The sequence below is a fragment of the Gallinula chloropus genome (assembly GCF_964237585.1).
Source record: "Gallinula chloropus genome assembly, chromosome: 2".
NCBI lineage: Eukaryota > Metazoa > Chordata > Aves > Gruiformes > Rallidae > Gallinula > Gallinula chloropus.
The window spans coordinates 61,106,597-61,126,592 of record NC_140086.1 but is presented as its reverse complement, the minus strand read 5'-3'; positions in this window follow the sequence as shown (position 1 = coordinate 61,126,592).

Genomic DNA, 19,996 nt, shown 5'->3' with positions numbered 1-19,996 from the left:
GTAGTTTTTTGGCTGTTCTTACTGAGCCTTCTGAAGCATTGATGTGGCTCATCCCTGCTACATTAGTCTGATTACACAATTCATGTGCATCTCACCTCCAAAAAAGATGAAGTAAAAGTCTTCATCACAAATAAGATGTTTTGAAAGCTTCTATCATTAACTTCCTCTCACCTCCATTTGTATGCTTCTGTCTTTCTGATTTTATACAAATAGTTATGATAGTGAATTCTAATGACATAAAAAATTACTGAAGGAATCATACTTTTCATTTTTACAGTTGTCAAATTACTATGCATTCATTGCATGGAAATATGTCATGGCTATACAAGAATAGTGTGTATTTGGGTTGGAGATAAGTCTAAAAGTAAACAGAAAACAGCTAGAACTTTATCATGTTTGGCAAGTGATATTAGTCCTACTAGAGGGAAATAGTATAATTAAATAATGCAACTGGATATTATTGAGTTTTGGGAATGTGTATTATTACTGCTTGCAGCTTTAATACATACAGCTTTCTACTTAATGAGCACAAAAAAAAGTCAACAGAAGTCTAACATACAGAGGAAATTACATTTCAAAAGTGAAAGAGACTATAGGAATACTCTAAAAGAGTGCAAAGGTTATATGATAATATCTAGAAAAGAGGCTATTGCTGGCTAGGTGTGTGTAGATAGATAAATAGGAAGAATGTACAAAGCTTTAGTTCTCTAGTGCTATAAATAGGAAGAACATACAAAGCTTTAGTTCTCTACTGCTTTATTCTAGAAAAGATTATGAAATACTTAATTTTATTTTCTTTGATTTGATCAATTATTGACTCTTTCCATACATCATTTAACTGAGTCTGTTAATTATTTTGTCTTTTAATCTAAGCAAGGCCTTAGTGAATGAAGAGAGCCTTCATGCTGTTTTATTTCTCAAGAAAATGTGCCAGAATTATGATGAATGATCCTTCTTTGTTGTATTTATTTCACAGAAACTTACTAAACAATTTTATCAGTGGACTCCCTGAAAACACAAATTTAGCAAAATATTGAATATTCACTTTGAAGCAAAGAATTTAATTTATTGCATGCTTTCAAAAGGCCTCACAAAATACCACCTACAACCATCCATATAGTAATAATAGGTTTTTCTATCTTTTAACATTTTTTGTTTAAAAAGATTGGTTTTGGTATAGTAGTTCCAGATGTTTATGCCCTCAAACAGGAGTTAAATTACTATCTTAATTGAATTAAGAAAAATAAAATATGATTAACATTTTGCTTTTCAGACGTAGATTTTTTCGGTCAATTGTGTGCAATTTAAACAGCTATTATGTATTAGTCATATAAAATATTAGAAACAAGGTCACTAATTAGCCTTACAGAAACATGATTACAGCTACAGTGTTATATATAAAGCTGCAGTTAGGATTGCTCTGTTATTCTTACCAAGAAGTATTAAAGTTGTTTTGATCTAATGGAATATGAAAAATCTACAGAAAGAACATCATGTTTGAATTGAAAACTTGTGAACTGTTAATTCTGTGTGCATCAGTCTAATGTACTTATATAGAAGATGCATCATGATTACTTGCTTGAAGATTTAAGATGGGTTCCTCTTGAGTAAGTATTACAATACAGTAATGTAAATAAAATTTCCTCTTAACTTATTGCATACTAAAAAGAATAATAACTTCATCTCTACAAAGATATTGACTATCATGCAAAATACTATACTTTTCTTTATTCACAAAGCCTATAGTGATTAAAGAACCTTGTTATCTTTTCAGAGGTTGGGAGATAGAAAAGTAGGAATAGGGCTCTATAAGCTTTCAGAACATTTAATTCAATACAGCATTTCTGAAGAACCTTTTTTTTTCCCCATATATTTCTCTTTTTTTTCCACAGGGAAGTCTAGGGTACACTAAACAGGTTAAATAGTATGATAGGGATGAACAATGACTAGAACACTCTATGTAAAAATAAAGAGAGCATGTATCTTTTGTGGCTTAACAGAATTTCCTCTATATCTGAGCCTTCTGATTGAACAGTCACTAAATTTGCAATTTAGAAACTTCATAGATTTTATGAGTACAGAAGAGGCTGAGATAAAAGTTTAAATTATTTTGTTGATTTGGAAAGATAGTCTTGTAGATTAATCAAACTCAATAATTAAAAGCTAAGTTACACATCAAGTAACAATTAAGTAGAAGAAATTCCTTTCAGTTAATGTCCAAATGAACAAATCTGGGATTTGTTTCTACTTTGTGATTGAATCACCATATGTATGTAATTGATTCTAAATCCTGTGGCACAGACTATTACTGCACAGATAAATGCATTTTACATCTCAAACTCTTCTGCAAGAGCCAGGTATATGACATGCAAAATCAAATTTTATAGTGATTGTTCACTACTCCCATGTCTGCCTCTTTTGAGCTAGCTGAGGGACACAATTTTTCTAAGTCTGCGCTGCAAATCCAGCAAGCCTGGAGTCAGTGTCTGGGCTTCTGACAGTCTTTACGTCGACAGGTTTACCTTCATAAGAAGCATAATCTGTACAAATAGAGAGTAGATATTAATTGATTATATCAAGGTGTTGTGGTTTAACCCCAGATGGTAACTGAGCACCATGCAGCCACTTACTCACCCCTTCCCTGCCAAGGGGATGGGGAGGAGAATGGAAAAAAAGAACTTCATGGGTTGAGATAAATACAGTTTAATAAGATAACAATGGAACAGAATAATAGTAACAACAACAATACTAATGTGACGCACAAAGGCATTGGTTTACCACACAGAGAAGGGAAAAATCAACACAATGCCCACTGTGTTTCTCAGCATTGATTTCCCCTTATGCCCAGTTCAGTAGTGAACATGGTATTATATATATAGTGAATGTCCCTGTGGCCAGCCTGGGCCAGGTCTGGCTGAGCTGTCCTAACTTCTTGTGCACCTGGCATGGCATGGGAAGCTGACAAGTCCTTGACTGAGTATAGACATTACAACTACCCAGCAACAACTAAAACCATCAGGGTGTTACCAACATTGTTCTCATACTAAATCCAAAACACAGCACTATACCAGCTATTAGAAAGAAAATTAATTCTATCTATCTCAGCTGAAACTAGGTTACAAGGTAAAGAAAGATGTGAAAGTTGAAATGAATCAATCTGAACACAAGCCATCCATATTATGAAATTATGATAGGGCAAATTTCTTGTAGGAGCAAAGAACCATACTTCACAACACATTGAGGAATTCTGAACAAAGATCTAGAAAAGGAGATCCATGAAAAGATACTAAACAAACGTGGGTATTCCATTAGGAGAAAAAATACAGTTGGGAGACTTGCTAACTCTTGTCAGACATCCATGTGTATGTGTTTCTGAGTTTCTCTGTGTATATAAATGTACAACATAGGACTGTGGTTGTCTGGTCTCAACTGGGCAAAAAATTCAGATCTGTAACTGTAACAATACTCAGGTAAAACATTATGTATTTTTTATTTGGCCCTGAATAAAAGAAACTTCTGAAGGAAACATAATTTCTAAGAATGTACAGTTCCAATGTTAGGCATCCTAATGTCCTTTCTTGGCCTAAGTTTTAATGCAAGATAGGAAAGATCAAGACAGTAATTATACTGCAAAAGGTTAGATGCAACTTTTTAGAGTATTTATGAAATCCACTATTTCTGAGTTTTACTTTTAAAATACAAAAGGGATATTGATTTTCTATTTCAACCTTAGAGTTCAAAAATATTAAGGATAAATAATTAAAGTGCAGGGACAAATCATTCTGGGAGATTAGGCAGTTCAGTTACAAAAAAGGTCAGCTTCGCATAGATAATAAAGTTTTGATTACTTTTCCAAACCCTATGTATAGTTACACTAAAAGAAATGCACACCTTTAAAAAATAATATTATCTCTTTGGAAAAAAAAATACAGAACATGAAACTTTATTCCGTCATCATCCAATCAATCTGTTTTCTCCATGGTTCCCTATAAAATGAACTGTTTAGATAAAGAAAACTTTAAGTAGTTAGTTTGTGAGTAGGGTCCTGTAAATGAAAGGAAAGGTGTCTGCAGATTTATAATACGCTTTGAATGTCCACATTCCTAGCATGCTATTTTTAAGACCCAAAATTCTTTAGAGTTATTAAAGTCACAATCAATTATGTGCAGAATGTAATTAACTCACAAGACTTACCATGGAACAGCAAACTGCAAAAGCTGGCTTTACTACTCTAATAGTGTGAAGATGTTAGTTACACAGCTGGTTCTGAAAGAGAACCAATCTGAAGAAACAGAGGAAAAGGCTATATTTGCATCCAGTTATAAAGACTCATAAACACTGTAATAACAAAATTTTATTCAGCCCCACCACATCCCAGTGGGAGCTACTAAGGACAACACCTCAGCAAAACACTTTTAGTTATTAGGTATTTTTCATAAACCACATAAGCATGCAACCTCCAGAACTGTGAATGCCAGATATTTTCTTTTTTTTAAAGTTGGACATTGCAAATACACCCGCCTCAGAAGGAAGCAAAGGCTTTTTTTACAACCATCCATAGACACAGAAGGATCACAAGAGCCAAGAAAAAAGTCACATTACTTTATACCTTTCCAGACTTTCAACATAGTCCGTAACCTAAATGATAATTCCTACCAATGGTCTCTAAGGGCAATAATTTAGTGAAAAAGCTGAGGTTTATTGCAATTCCTAGGGTACTTTGGAGGATCTCAAGGCCTAGGAAGAACCTGATAGATAATGCCTAGGATTAACCTGCCTTAGTTGGGTTCTTTAGGTGCCCAGAAGCTTATTATGCATTTGCATGATGTGCACTGTGAGATACCAAGGAAAAAATATTCTGAAAAGTTCAAGGATCTGTTGATTAACAAGGAAAATGATGGCTCTTTAACAGCTATTTCACTTTTCCATAAGTTCCATCATTACAGACAGATCTAGAAAAATTATCTCCTGCCACAATCTCTTTTGCTACTCTCCTTATTACTCAGCCTTCCAGGGGCTATGTGTATCTCATTGTGCTTTAGCTCCTTTCATATTCCTCTTGGGTTTTGTTTGGGTTTTCTGTTTATTTGTTTGTTTGTGGTTTGTGGGGGGATTTGTCATATTGTTATGTTTTCTGGCTCTTTTTCTACCTATTTCTAGTCTTGTAATATTCCACAAATATTATCTAGCTCAAATTTCATATGCCTCTTTCTCAAACCTGCAGGAGAATGGGAATGCACATACCATGCTTAGTCTAAGTCTACAGAAAATAAACTAGTCAATAAGATGCCTGTATCAAAATTGCAATATATTCTTGGTTTTACAAAGAAAGTATCATTTTCTCAAGTCAACTTTAACACTGTTTTTTAAAAGATCTTCTGTTTCAAAACAAAACCTTCAGTCATGTGGATAACTGAGAAGTTCCAAAAAAATGCATGTATAGACTTTAGGACATTTTGCACACACAGAGTAGTGCAATGTTTTCCTATTAAAGTCTGAAGTTGGAAAAATTCAAACTACTCCAAAGTTTAACCAGTCCAACAACTAAAGATATTCATACAGCTTTCTCTTTTCCCTCATTATCCATTAAAGTATTGTATTTGTGCCTTTTCAGAGACTGCATAAAAAGTATCTTCTTTCTGTGCTTGATCAGAAAACATTATCACAACAGGAGTGCAAACAATGATTCAAGAATCAAATGTTCTTCCTTTCACCACAAGAGTCTTTGCAGAAAAAGCTTCGGAGTAGCTATGTTTTATCTTTATCCTTGTTTAATTGAAATTTTCATGTTTTACATTGCCATTAATTTGTAAGATAGGAGCTGAAAAAAATAGTACCCTTGTGATTTACATGTCCCTATTTTTTCATCACAAGCATCAAGACCAAATAAATCTCTGTAGAGTTTGTCTGTAGTTATCATCTCTATTAGCAAAACATCTCATATTCATGACAGATTCTGAACACACTGAATTTGCCAGTTTGGGGATTTGCAGAAAGCTACGACAAACATTTTTGGAGGAAAAAATACTTTTTTAGATGCATACCACAGGGAAATTACCAGCCTGTCTGCTGAAAGCATATGTTGATGTGTTATGGAAGCATATGATCTCAGCAAGCCAATTTTTTTCTAATATCATCATATTTGATGTCAAAGGGAAAGAAAAAAAAAAGGAGCAGAAAAAGAATTCCTGTTAAAGATAAGGAAAGGTAGGTATATATTAAATAAATTGCTTATGTATTTTAAATGCCAAAATAATAGATGCCTTAAAATTCTTTATGTGAACTTAATAAGGTACTGAAAAGGCTTGAATTGAACAGCAGAAAAATCACCCAGTACTTCTAATATAAGTATTCTGCCCCTGCTTGCCTCTGAGGACAATGAATCTTAATGGATTTGGAGCAGTTCTCACTTATTCCTCCAAAATCCATATAATGATAAATAATGCTACTCTCTCAAGCCAAGGGCTCACCTAAACACCTGTTATGTATGCAGGCAACAGCATATATTGTTTTTTATGGATTTTTCTTTGTACCAATGTCCCACGACTTGCCGCCTCATGTATGCCTCATTCTGTCTTTGTTGGTCTTCCTTTTACTTTCACAGTACAAGAACTTTTATCTGAAGAGGAAACAATGGCACTAATGAGAGTGTGAGCCTGGAGATTCAGTATTAATTGATATTAAAAGCTTAAATAACTGCAGTTCCTGTAGCTCATCAAAAGTTAGGTGGAGAGGCTGCTTCCATTCTTGGATTTTCAAATGGAAAAGTAGATTTTCTTTATGTCTTTCTAGCTCTGAAAAGTTCTTGGCAAAAGTAATCTTCTTCTAAATCATATTTAATCTATAATCTTTGTCCCTGTCCTCCTACAGAAGCAAATATCCCACATAACTTAGTTGTTCTTCTCAACATCTGTGGTCTCCATTACCTAGCCTCTCATATTGCATTGAATAAATATCATAAAATCAAGTAGAATTTTTTTTCCTAAAAATTAATGATTCTTTAGTTATTCATTCCAACTACAAACATTTAAATTGTTATAAGGAATATTAAAAAATAATTCTTTAACTGTCTTGAAGTACACAGAAAATAGGGAAAATTAAGAAGAACTATAAGAAAAGTTCAAACTTTCATAATACTGTAGGGCTTTTTGTTAAAAAACTAAGGCACTTTGGAATGTGTAACCAACTGAAAGACAAATTATATGAGACAGAACGAAGTAATTGGAAATGTTTGTTTAATGAAGGTGGGACACTGGTAATGTTTTTAAAAATAATATATATTTTACTCTACAAAAGCTTTCACTCTTTTCAAGCGATCCACACTGAAAGACTTAGAGTGAGATTTCACCTAATTTTGATGAATATGTATGAATAATCACCATATAAGTTGTACAACTAACTTGTTTGGTGTGTACATTAGGAGGAGTGATCTTCTGCACACGCAGCACTGCAATAAACAATACCTGCTTAATAGTCACCAAATCTATTGAGTTTTGATTTCAGCTTTTTACAGCATCATTTCCAACAATGATATCTATGCCTGAGTTAGTTGCCTAGATTTTAGAAAACAATGAGAAACAATGGAGAAAAATTAATCATCTGATGTCTCAGATATGTATCCCAGGATGAGTTGAATCACATCTTTCAAGTAACTCCTGCGATTTTAAAAGGTGACTGAATGACTAGCTCAAAAGTTAACATGTGAAGTTTGACAAGATAAATCCCACTCCAAAATCTAAAAAATGCTCAGTATGAAGCTCACAAAATAAATTCAAATTGTTCATAAAAAGCCGGAAATCAGCTACAAAGCTCAGATTAATAGAAGTATGCTAATTCAAGCAGTAGCATATCTACCCAATATACTTGGAACACTTTTTGCAAGACATTTTCTCCATAGTGGAATTCATAAATTTCCTTTCTCTAGTTCTAGAGCAGAACAGAAGGGAAAATAATTTTCCATTTCATATCAGTATCAGTACACCCATTACCTCCATGTTCATAAGGCAAAACAAACTTACAGCAAGAATAAATCTTATCAAATTAAGTCTATGTTAGTAATTTATGCGATTCAAACATGCACATTGCACCAGGTAGTGTCAATAAACATGGTTATTTTATAATAAACCTGGCCTGTTTGAGCTTCATGCTGGCAGCTGAGATGTAGATAAGGTCAGCTAGACACTGGAAGCGCCTTAGTACCCAACAAACTTTGAGATCTACTTGGGATAAAACCTATTCTGGAAAAGCAACTTCATCATATCAGCAGAATGCCAGGCTGATGTAACTATACTTTCAGAGTAACACCACATCTTGCTGTACATCTTAGCACACATCTACAGATGCCTAGAAAACATCTGGGCTGCTTTGATTTATGTTAAAATTAAGAGGAATTATGTCATAAAATTCTGCAGGAGGAATTTTTGGGTTCTCCATAACAATCATTGCATATACCATGTAACAAAATGTATAGCTTTGCATAGCATGCTATTTACAACAAATATATCTTATTATGATTAAAAATGAAAATATATAGAAAGAGGAGCAAGAGATATATGTGCAGAATATAGTCGCTGGAGATCATGTGTTATGGTAGTTACTTCTGAAAGTGAGAACCAGCAGCTCATGTCAGAAATACACATTTATCTAAATATTTAAAAGGGCTGATTTCTGCATTAATGTAGACATTGCCAAGACAAGATAAGCTTATGACAGGCATATTGAAGCCATTATGTAGGGTATTGTTGAAAATACGACAGGCCATAACTCTTGTGGAACTCCCCTTGCATATTAATACAGAATTCAGCAGAAGGTTTTGATGAAGTTAAATGCTTTGACAGAATAAATTTGGCCTTTGAGACAAAAACAAAACATGATTTTCTAAGCTTCCTGCTCTCTCTGGTAGCAAAAACATTAAATTACAGTACAACAATATTTGTTTCATCTGACAGAGGATGCAGCTTATATGATGCATTACAAATGTGTAGCCTAGCTAGCACTCTAGATATTTCTCTTAATTTAAAATATGATCAACTTTTACTTTGGTATTTTCAAATAGAAAAACTTTAACAATAATGTGTAAAGCATTAGAATATGTACCCAAGTATTTTGTAGACTAGTCAAGGAACTAACACTTGCTTTACTGAACCACAATAAATATGACCACAACAGTGATTTGATCTAATGGCAGAATCCAATAAGTACAAGTCAGGATTTCACCTGTCTGTAAATCTAATGCCATTTATAAAAAACTTGTGAATTCATACAGAATCCATCATCAAAATCAAGGAATAATTTCCATTTAGACGGTGTTCAGTAATATGAATCATTGTAAAATTAATATTAATTGAGAATTTGAATGGTTTTAAAGCTCAGAAGTAGTATGTCACCCAGATCCCAACAGAAGGAAAGATCCTGATTCATTTCACGCAACAGAACTTCACGATGAGGCCTCCAAATTTACACAGCATGAGCTGTTGAATATATCACTGCTCAGATGTGGGAAATCTGGTCAGGAAAGAAACTTAGAATGATTTAGGATAGTTAGGATTAAATATCATGGCTACAAAATATACTACCTAACTTGTTTAATGTAAAACTGGCCCCTTCCAATCCTGGTGCCTCTTCAGAAAGAAAAAAAAAAAAGCAGGAAAGCAGTAGAGTGCTGCTGGATTAGCAAGGTCTGACAGTGAGGAAAGAAGTGGGATTTCTTAACTGCATGCAAAGATTAGTTTCCAGACACTGGCTTAAAATAATTAAACCATTTACCATCAACAGAATTGAAGTCCTACTAGCTACAAAGAATTTTTTCCAGTTTCCACTTTTCTTTCCCCCTTCTCTTCAGTCAATGTTTTCTATGTTTTCCTTAATTAGTGTATTGATTGTAGCTTACAATTTTTTTCTGAAATAAAATTTGGGGGTGGTGGTCATTCATTCTCCATAAAATTTCTTAGAAATATTTAATACACATTTTTGATTCAATTTATAGCTCACTTGTACCTTGTAATAGACATCACACAATAGACATGTGGCAGTTTTAATGCTTTTGCTTATCAAACATAGATGTGTGCTTATCAGACACAGGTGTGTGCTTTCACCACAGCTTTTTGTGTTTTGGGGCCTGGACTGCACAGGAAGTGGAAAATCATTAGTATGAAGTTAGATTACATATTAGAAATGGAAGGCTATCTCCAGGTTTCAATATTCAAGAAAAAATCTATAGGTATTTTATTGTAGCTTAAATTGCAGTAACACATACTTTGGGAAAATGTGCCAATCAACTTTTGTTTGTAAACATAAATTAAATGTCTGAAATAAAACTTTTAAAATCTTGCCGAAGCCTAGTCACTTCAGGTGCAAACTTCTAATTAAAAAAATAAAAATTAAAAAAATAAAACCATAAAAACAGCAGATGTCACCTAAGAGCCTTTAATTAGTACAGATGCAATTGTCAGAACAGAGGAGTTGTATGATTTCCATAAGGTCATAGAAAATATCTTTATACTTAGATTACCCACCAACTTTTCCTGACTTCCTGACCTAATCTCCAAGTCATATATATGAAAGGTCTTGCACAGTGTTTTGCTTATTTTCCAGCAATTACAGACCTGCCTGCCTGTATTTTTCTGTGACTTTGGACTATAGAAGACGAAGGTTAAAGATGTTCCCCTTATTTTATGCATATCCCCACTAATACTTTCTAAACAACTCTCTCTCTGTACTCCTGTATACGTACTCAGTGCTAAACTGCATAGCTTGCTCATTACAAAGTGCAGACATGCCTGAAATGACAATGGAATTAGCAAACTTTAAGGGCTTATTAAAGTATCTTAACATGCTAACAATAAGTTTATTTATGGGTGTCTTCAAATCATACATTAGCCATTGATTTTTTTTACCTTGCTGAGTCAAGCATGCAAAATTGATTTGAAGAGTTGCATATTTTCCACAGTTCAGTCTTTCATAGAATATATCTAGAGGTAATTATCCAGTAAAGGCCTTTGTGTTGAAACTGCTCCTCTGCAATAATGATTACAACATTACCATGCTTTCATTTTTTGAGCAACATAGGTAAAAATGAGTTCAATAATAATATTTTAGAATTTCCTATCACTGTATAAGAGTTGTTGTCCTTGATATTGAGAACAAGAAGTAATGATCCACACTCACCTGACTATTTTCCCCAAGCTTGTATGACATTTTGCAACAACAAAAGTCTTTGTTGTATGTGATGCACGGGAAAGATGAATTCTGTTTAATGGAAGTCATTAATTCATTTTCATTGCATTGACAGCATAAGCTATAGTTTTGCTGAAAAAATAAAAAAAGATTAACTTCTGTCCTACTGGAATCACTATACATTTGAAATGTGAATACACTGACATGGAAAAGATACTAGATTTAGTTTGGAGATCCTGTATGTAATTGCATGATTCATTTTTGCATAAGTTCATATATGAAGGGATACTTTAAATTTAGGTTAAAAAAAATAATAATCATGTAGATTCTACCTACTGATTGCTTTGTTAAACTTTCTGTCATGTATATGTTCAGAGTCTGATGTGTGGCTGAAGGAGTCGCTCCCGTTCAGTCCTGAGTTTCAGGAAGGACCTCCTTGCTCTCTAAACTCCTTCTCATAGAGGAGCCTAGGTGTGGCTAGGTCCAGTCTTAGTCCTAGATTTGGTCAATGGTTTATCACAGATTTGGTCAATGTTTTACATATATACACAATTGTTGTGGTTTTGCATGGTGGGGTTCTGGTGTAAAGTGCAGGGCTGCAAGGGTGGTTTCTGCAAGAAGCAGCTAGAAGATTTCCCTAGGCCTGAGAGTAAATACCAACTAGGCTTAAGGACAGACCAGCCACTGACCAAGGCCAAGCCCATCAATGACAATCATAGCATCTCTTTGTATCACAGGGGTAGGGATGAGGTGCTTCAGGAACCAGACATTCCCCCTCAGTCTGTGGAGAAGAGCATGGTGGAACAGGTTGTCCTTCTACAGCCCATGGATGATGATGGTTAGCAGAGATCCCATCTACAGCCCGCGGAGGACCCCACATCAGAGTGGGTGGAAACACCTGAAGGATGCTGCGGCCCTGTGGAAAGCCCACATTTGGACCAAGATCCTGGAAGGACCTGTAGCCCGTGGAGAGACGAACCCATGGGGGGGACTTTGTGGGGGGCCAGGCTGGAGCAATCTGGGCATGAAGGTTGGCACCCCAAGAGTGTCTCACATTGGGGCAGTTGGTGAGGAGCTGAAGCCCTGTGCGAAAGGACTTACATTGGAGAATTTCATGGAGGACTGTCTCCTGTGGGTAGGATCCCACACTGGAGCAGGGGAAGGGTTTGAGGAATGCCCCCCTCCCCCTTGCCCTTGATCAAGAAGGAAAATAACTTGTGAGGAACTAACCAAAACCCCCATTCCCCACCCCCCCACCCCCTGCCATACTTGGGAGAAGAAGGGAGCTAAAGTGAAGTCTGCTAAGAAGGGAGGAGTGGAGGGAGGTGCTTAATTAGTTGTACTTCTCATTATCCAAACCTGTGGCTGTCTGAAACATGAGACTGGTTCTGAGCTTTATGATCAAGGCCCACATAAATAGCAAATTAATCATCAATATCATTATTTGGGCCCCTTGCTACTGAAAACACATTGAGGTGCTGGAGAATGTCCAGAGAATGGTGATGAGTCTGGGAGGGGACTGGAGAATAAATGTTTTGAGTTGCAGTTGAGGGAACTGGGGTTATTTAGTCTAGAGAAGAGGAGGTTGAGGGAAACCTAATTGTTCTCTACAACTACCTAAAAGGAAGTTGTGGAGAGGCAGAGGCTGACTTTTTCCCCTAGTAACAAGAGATAGGACAAGAGGAAATGGTGTCAAGTTATGCCAGGGGAGGTTTAGATTGGATATTAGGAAAACTTCTTCGCAGGGTTCTTAGGCATAAGAACAGGTTGCCCAGAGAAGTGATGGCATCTTCATCCCTGGAGGCATTTAAGAGATGGTTAGATGTGATGCTCAAGGACATGGTTTAGTTAGGGTGATGACTGGACTTGACAATCTCAAGGGTCCCTTCCAACCAAAACAATCCTATGATTCTATGATTCAGTGACAATGGGAACTGAGTTTCTAATAGTTCATGACTTCTCTTTTGCATTTCAGTAGGATTCAGTACATGTGAATAAGTGCAAAAAGTTTGCCCGATCCTTAGCCTTCAAGAAACTACTTACAAGAAAAGCCCAAGGATTATGTTAGGTCTTACTTCTCCTTGAAATATATTGGCTACTTTACTGTTAATCTGTAGTTGTTTAGACAGCGAGAACAAAGCAGTGTAGGAAGATCAAAGGGGATCCCATATATGTCTATGGTATTTCTGGGCAAATAAGCAATGAGGTTCCATTCTACTAAGCATTGTGTTAAAATACAAACTAAACAAGCAACCCATGTCATAAAGATCCTGAGGTCTATGAAAATACTTTTTAAAGAGAATGAACTGTAGAATAAAATACGTCTTGGGTATCTTTACTTAATTCAGTTTATTCATCTCTATTAACAGCATTAGAAAGGCATGTATCCTATATCTTTACAACAATTACTTTATCATCACAAAAAATGCCACCAGAGGTGTTGGAGATCATCATCATGGAAAGGAAGAGTTTAACAAGCATATTCGAAATATTGCACCTCTTTTAAGTCTTCCTTTAAGAATGCACAGCATTTAATGCTTGCTTAAAAAAGAAAATTACTATCCAAGCAATGAAAGTCAGACATATTCATCACTTGACTACTTAGACCACTGGAATATGACAGAACTGCCTTATGTATCAGATTGGGAATTTAACTGATCTTCACTTTCCAAGCCCAGCATTCTATATCTGGATATTCAACTGTAAAGGGCACTATACATTCATTTTCCCTCCAAAAAACTTCTATCAACTAATGAGAACTACAGTATTTTTTGCATCTCAATAACCATCTTGAAAAAGTTACTATAAAATCAAAATTTAATTCCAATATCCATGTTGATTAACTTAAAAATTAAAAGAAAATGTTCTATCTGTATTTCCAGTTTACATTAACATTTTGAAAAAGGGAACAGCTGCTCTGCAATTTGTCACCTTACAGCTAACACTTCAATATTTGAGGAAAAATCACATATATTATTTTCTCAAAGTTCAGGTTCCATCAGTTTCTGATTTCTTTTAACGAAATGAATCTCTGATTTTATTGTCATCTAACTAATGCAAAATGGAACAACCTTGCAGTTCCTAACTTTCAATCCATCCTAACCTTTAATTGATTTCTGTGGGAGTTACAGATGTTCAAGGGCTACAGTCTTGCACCATACCATGTCTGCAGGATCTAGCATGGGATAATAACAATGTTAATACATGAAATGCAGACTATACATGCCAAAGAATCCTCCTTATCCTCTGTGTCAACACCTTCCCCATTGTCAGCTGGGTCCCTCAAGCAAAATAGTTACAATCCTGAATTTGCTATTACTTATACTCTTCTATTCCCTTCACACATACAGCACTTCAGTGAAGTGCTGAGGTTATGTCCCTTACTTTCATAAGAGCCTTTATCATGCATGGCCAAGCAGGAAGCTGGTTCTGATAACCCAATATGAAGACAAGATCATTCTGGAAATAAAATAGAATGTATTAATTAATGAATACATAGAAGATAATCTTTCTTCTTATTTCATAAAGGAATGATGTGACAGTCTACCACTAACTCCTGCCCTGATGTAGTGTGACAAAGTCAAAACAATACTGGAGGGTTTTTTCTATTCAGATTGAAATGATTAGAGATATTTATGTGCGAAAATTTAAACAATCCTCAGGATGTTTCAAAACTTTTTTTGCCCAAAACCAAACCTGTTGATTTTTATGAGGCAGTCTGAAACTTTTGTCCCGAATTAATTTATGCCCATAAAGAACTAGACGGTCTTTAAGGTCCCTTCCAACCCAAATCACTCTATGATTCTATGATTCTACAGTTCCGTGGTTCTATGATTCTATGAAAGTAAGCCTTAGAACCACAATACAAGCTGACTGTTGTAGTTTTGCATGGCTGGGTTCTGGTGGAGGAAAGGGGGGGCTGCAGGGGTGGCTTCTGCAAGAAGCAGCCAGAAGCTCTCTGCAGGCCCCAGAGACCAAACACCAGCCACCTCAAGGCTGGAGTCATCGTTGACAAAGGCCAAGCCCATCAGCAATGGTCACTGTCTCTGGGAGTCACATTTAGGAGAAAAAAATACAAGCAGTCGCTTTTTCCACCAGAGAAGGGAGTAATAAGATGTAAGGAACTCTGCAGACACCAAGGTCAGTGAAGAAGGAGGGTGGGGAAGGAGGAACTGCAGCTGCCAGAGAGAAAAATGCCCCTGCAGCCAGTGGAGAAACCGGTGGTGGAGGAGGTGTCCCCCCACAGCCCATGGAAAAGGCCGAGAACCCACCTGCAGCCTGTTGAGAGGCCCCACACTGTAGCGGGTAGAGACATGCAGAAGCTGACACCCACGTAGGAGCAAGCCTCTGCCAGCACTTGCAGCCCCTGGAGAGAGATAGAGACACAAAGATGAGCAAGAGAGATCCACACCAGAGCAGGTTTTGTGAGGGGAGGGGGGACTTGTGACTCCATGGAGGGTCAGGCTGGAGCAGTCTGGGTCTGGGAGACTGAGAGACATTCTATGATTTACGACTGCACCCCATAGAAGTGACCCATGCTGGGGCAGCTGGTGAAGAGCTGAAACACTGTGGGAAAGGACTGACGCTGAAGAAGTTCATGGAGGACTGTGTCCTGTGGGTGGGACTCCATGCTGGAGCAGTAGAAGGGTATGAAGAATGCCCCCCACCCTCACCCCCCAGCCACAGCTGAGAAGGGAAACAATTCATGAGGAACTAACCAAAACCCCCATTCCTCCAGTCCCTGCCACTCCCTGTGCCAATGCAGGGGAAGAAGGGAGCAAAATCATGACTAAAGTTAAGTCTGCTAAGAAGGGAGGGTTAGGGGGAAGGTGCTTTAAGATCTGGTCGCACTTATTACCCAACTCCGGTGTCACTGGGTGTGCAGTGTAGTGTAATAAATTAGATCGTTTTCTTTCCTTTATTCTGTATTGAGTCTGTTTCGTCCATGCCTAATTGTGGAATGATCTCTGCTTACGCTCTACAGTAATCCTTTATACTACTTTTTCTGTCTGCTTTAAACAATGTTTCAAATTACCCAAGTCATCTCATGAAATTTAAAATCTCTGTCTTAGGTCAGGGGATATCTGGCAAAGCTAAAAGCAGACAAAAGATTTTCCAACAGTGGTGGAAACCACATAGTACCCCTCAAGAAATCTCAATAACAGTCAAGCAGAGACTACCTGGTCACATCTCAGGAAACAAGTCTGATATCAGAACGCTGTGAACCATTTTGTGTAGGACTATGACTGAGCTAAAGCATTGATTATTTTCTACCGGACTGGACTTCTGGCCACATACTTAAGTACTTATTTCCTTAGCTAGAACTGAAGCACGCTTGTTCAAACACCAAATTTTAGACTTTACACTTCAGAAAAGTAAGATGTACACACAAAATATGGAAAGTTTCTGAGTCTAGTGAAGCAGTAAGAATATTTCTGTGTGCACAAGAGATCAAGAGAAAGCAAAAAGTTCTGTCTAGTTCCTGCCCTATACACATTTGTGGCACTGATAGTGTCTCTGTACAGCTGAACTTTTCTTTAGAAACATGTAATGGCCAAAGAAAATAACAGAGGATCAGGGGAACAGGAACACTGTGAACAGTCAAATGGTAATAAAATGAAATCTGTAGGAAGAACAAGAAGAAAAGGAATAATGGCAAAGAAAAATGAACATTTTTTTAAAAAAGAACACTGAAACAGTATATTAAAAACTGGAGGGAAATACTTAGGTCACCAGCAAAAAGTTTTACTGAAGAAGTGAGAAAGATGAAAAGATTACTCTTTTTTCCCTAAAAGAATCAAAGCAAGCATTCTGTAGAAAGTTTTGTGTTGTATTTTTTTTCCAGAGTATGTGAACATTGAGTAAAATTGGAATGATTTATTTCACTAAAAGTCACAGTGGATGCTTGAGTACATCATACTGCCCCTACAGTTTTCTGAAGATTGCTACTTCTGCTAGTGAAGACCTTTGATCCCCTTTTGCCCTTATTTTCTCTAGGTAAAACTTCCAATGTCTACTGATGCAGTTCTTCAATTATAGAGATGGAGACAACTGATTTTCCTTGTAAGGATATACTTTGTAATAGTGAATGAGCAAAGTCAAGCAATTGTTTTTCTCTCTCTCCTTTGCTCATTTCCTCTATGTTCATGCTCTAGTTTTTTTTTCCCTTTCTAGTTTTATTTTCTAGTCATCTTCCTTCCACTTATTCAGGACTGCAGTCTACTCTCTTCTTTTGAACCTCTCGTAATAATTCCTGTCCATTTAAAGCTTCTTCATACTGTATAGTACACACAACTGACAGCTTAGAAAGGACGTGTCTGAAATGTGTACTATACTTTTATTTCCAGCATAAAAGAGTGCATGAAAGTTTCTAATGCATATACCTTAATACTTTTTTAAAAATCCAGATGCAAATGTGGTATTTTTCTATCAGCACACACAGTTTAGCTGTAATAGCTCTGTGAAACTGTACGAATTACTTCTAAAACAATATGGCTATTTGCTTCTATGAACTTTATATAATATTTTGAGTTGATTTCGGTCACGTATCTCAATCACATCATGAGCAAATAGATTGGGACTTTCTATTCTTTACCTGAAACTCCACACTAAATTATTAGGAATCTCCAATAACATGTCGATTTGCTTCCTACAAATAGTTTCATATAGAGCTGCTACTATATGCTATGTTACTGGCAACAGACCTGCAATTATTTCTGAACTACACTATGGTAAAATAAATCATGCTCCAGTTCTCACTTACATGCTTCTAAAATAAAACAAGATAGAATACTAGATCTTCTAGTTTCTCTCCCCACCTCCCAATGTTCCTTCATCTTTTCAGTAGTACAAATGGCATTCTTTGTCCATGGAATTCATAGACATTTTCAATTGTAAGAATGAATTTTAACTTATTTGAAGTCCACATAATGCAAGTATTTAACTGTCTTTCAGAATTAGTATCTGCCTGAGAAATTTTTTTTAAAAAATGAAATATCTAAAATGGTTCATCATTGATGAGATATGGAGCAAAAAAGCAAACTTATTCACATTACAAATTTCTGGTAGTCAGTTAGATGCCTTGCTTTGTTGAAGGAACAAGACTTAAGAAAGTCACGTCAGTGTCATGATAATTGTGCGAAACCAAATAAAATTAAAACAGAATAAGGTTTCAAAAAATAAACTTTAAAAAACAATTTATTGAGACGCAAGGATTATTTTTAAATTATTATTCAAGACACTTCAAAGAATACAGGGAACTGCTCTGATAATTTTCTTTACCCTTACAGTTCCTATAGATGAATACTTTGCAAATGCATCTCTCAGAGCATTTGCCATCTTCTTACAGCTCCAGTGTGTTTCATCTAACTGCACCAGGCTTCCTCTGGCACTGCTGATTATATTGGTAACTTATACATCTGAAAAATGGGATAAACTGTTTCATTTTGACTGTGCACTAACACTTGTCCTCACAGGGATGTAATGCAAGATAACTTGGTTGTACTGAATCCCAGTCAGGTTCCTTTTATATTTTTCAGTTGTCCCAACCAGAGCTACAGGCTGCTTAGCTCTTTGATCTAAGGTCTGTATGGTGTGTCCTCAAGTTTAATTTCATGATTGCCTGTTTTGATTTTTTTCATGTTGACCTTGCCTTGATGTCTTGACTAGCTCTTGGGAAAAAAAGAACATTCATCATTATGGTAAAAAACCCAACAACAACAAAAAAAGAAATAAATAAAAGGTCTTTTTCAGATCCTTAGTATATTTTTTAGAATCTGATAGTGAATGAAACAATAAAACCTGTAATAGTGAAGATATGAAAATCTGATTTCAGTTGGAGAACTGTATGCAACTCTCACAAAGAACTAAATTTTATGACTTAATTAGATGACCTAGTAACCTTGGTGATGTTCTTTCAATATAAGATTCCATACAAAATTAAGATATAACCAAGATTTTCAAAGTCAGGTTTTGGAGATGGGTGTAATGCGTAGAGCAGAAGTGTATTTTATTTCCAGGCTGTCTTTAGTGAAGTCTCTGTAGTCTACAGAGCAACTTATTTTTTTTTTTAGGATATTGTAGAAGATGTATTTGATAAAATTCAAAGATCACCTAAAACTAAATCTATAACTCTACCAGAGAATGGCTGTTAGAAGCCATATGGATTTCTCAGTTTCACAATTTTACCTTTTCTCTAAATGATGTTAGTGAAATCAAACTATGGAGAAGCATGTACTGCTGCTTGTTCTGTAAAGGACACTTTGAAAACCTGGCATATGATTCATGATCCACCTCCACTTAGAGCTTCACATATTTCCTAATAAATTTCCTAGAGAAACAAGAGACACTTTTTCATTTAGCAGTGTTATGAAGCTCTCTATGAAAGAACCATTCTTCAACTGCGTACTCCATGAATTTTGGTTGAACACAGTACTTTCATGTTCCACAAGGTCTCAAAGGATTACATCATGACGTGGAGTACAGGCTGTGTCTCCACAGCAGTCTGTTTTAAGGCAAAATACAATTTCACCATTATACACCCAGTGCACCATTTATTTGAGGTATCATGCCAAAATGACAACCTAGGTTTTCTGTAGTCAGCAGGGAGAGAGTTGTCCCTGAGAGTTATATCATTCTAAGAGACATGTCTAAGGTAGATCATATGCTCTTCTGTACAAAACATCTCTCGATTTAGTCAGTAGAAGCCATAGGTGATTAGATACTTGGGCAATTTACCTTTGGATTATTAAAGTGTGGGGAGGGGAAAGGAAATGTATGGTTTGCATTCATTTCTTCACTATTTGGTCCTTTCCTCCATAAA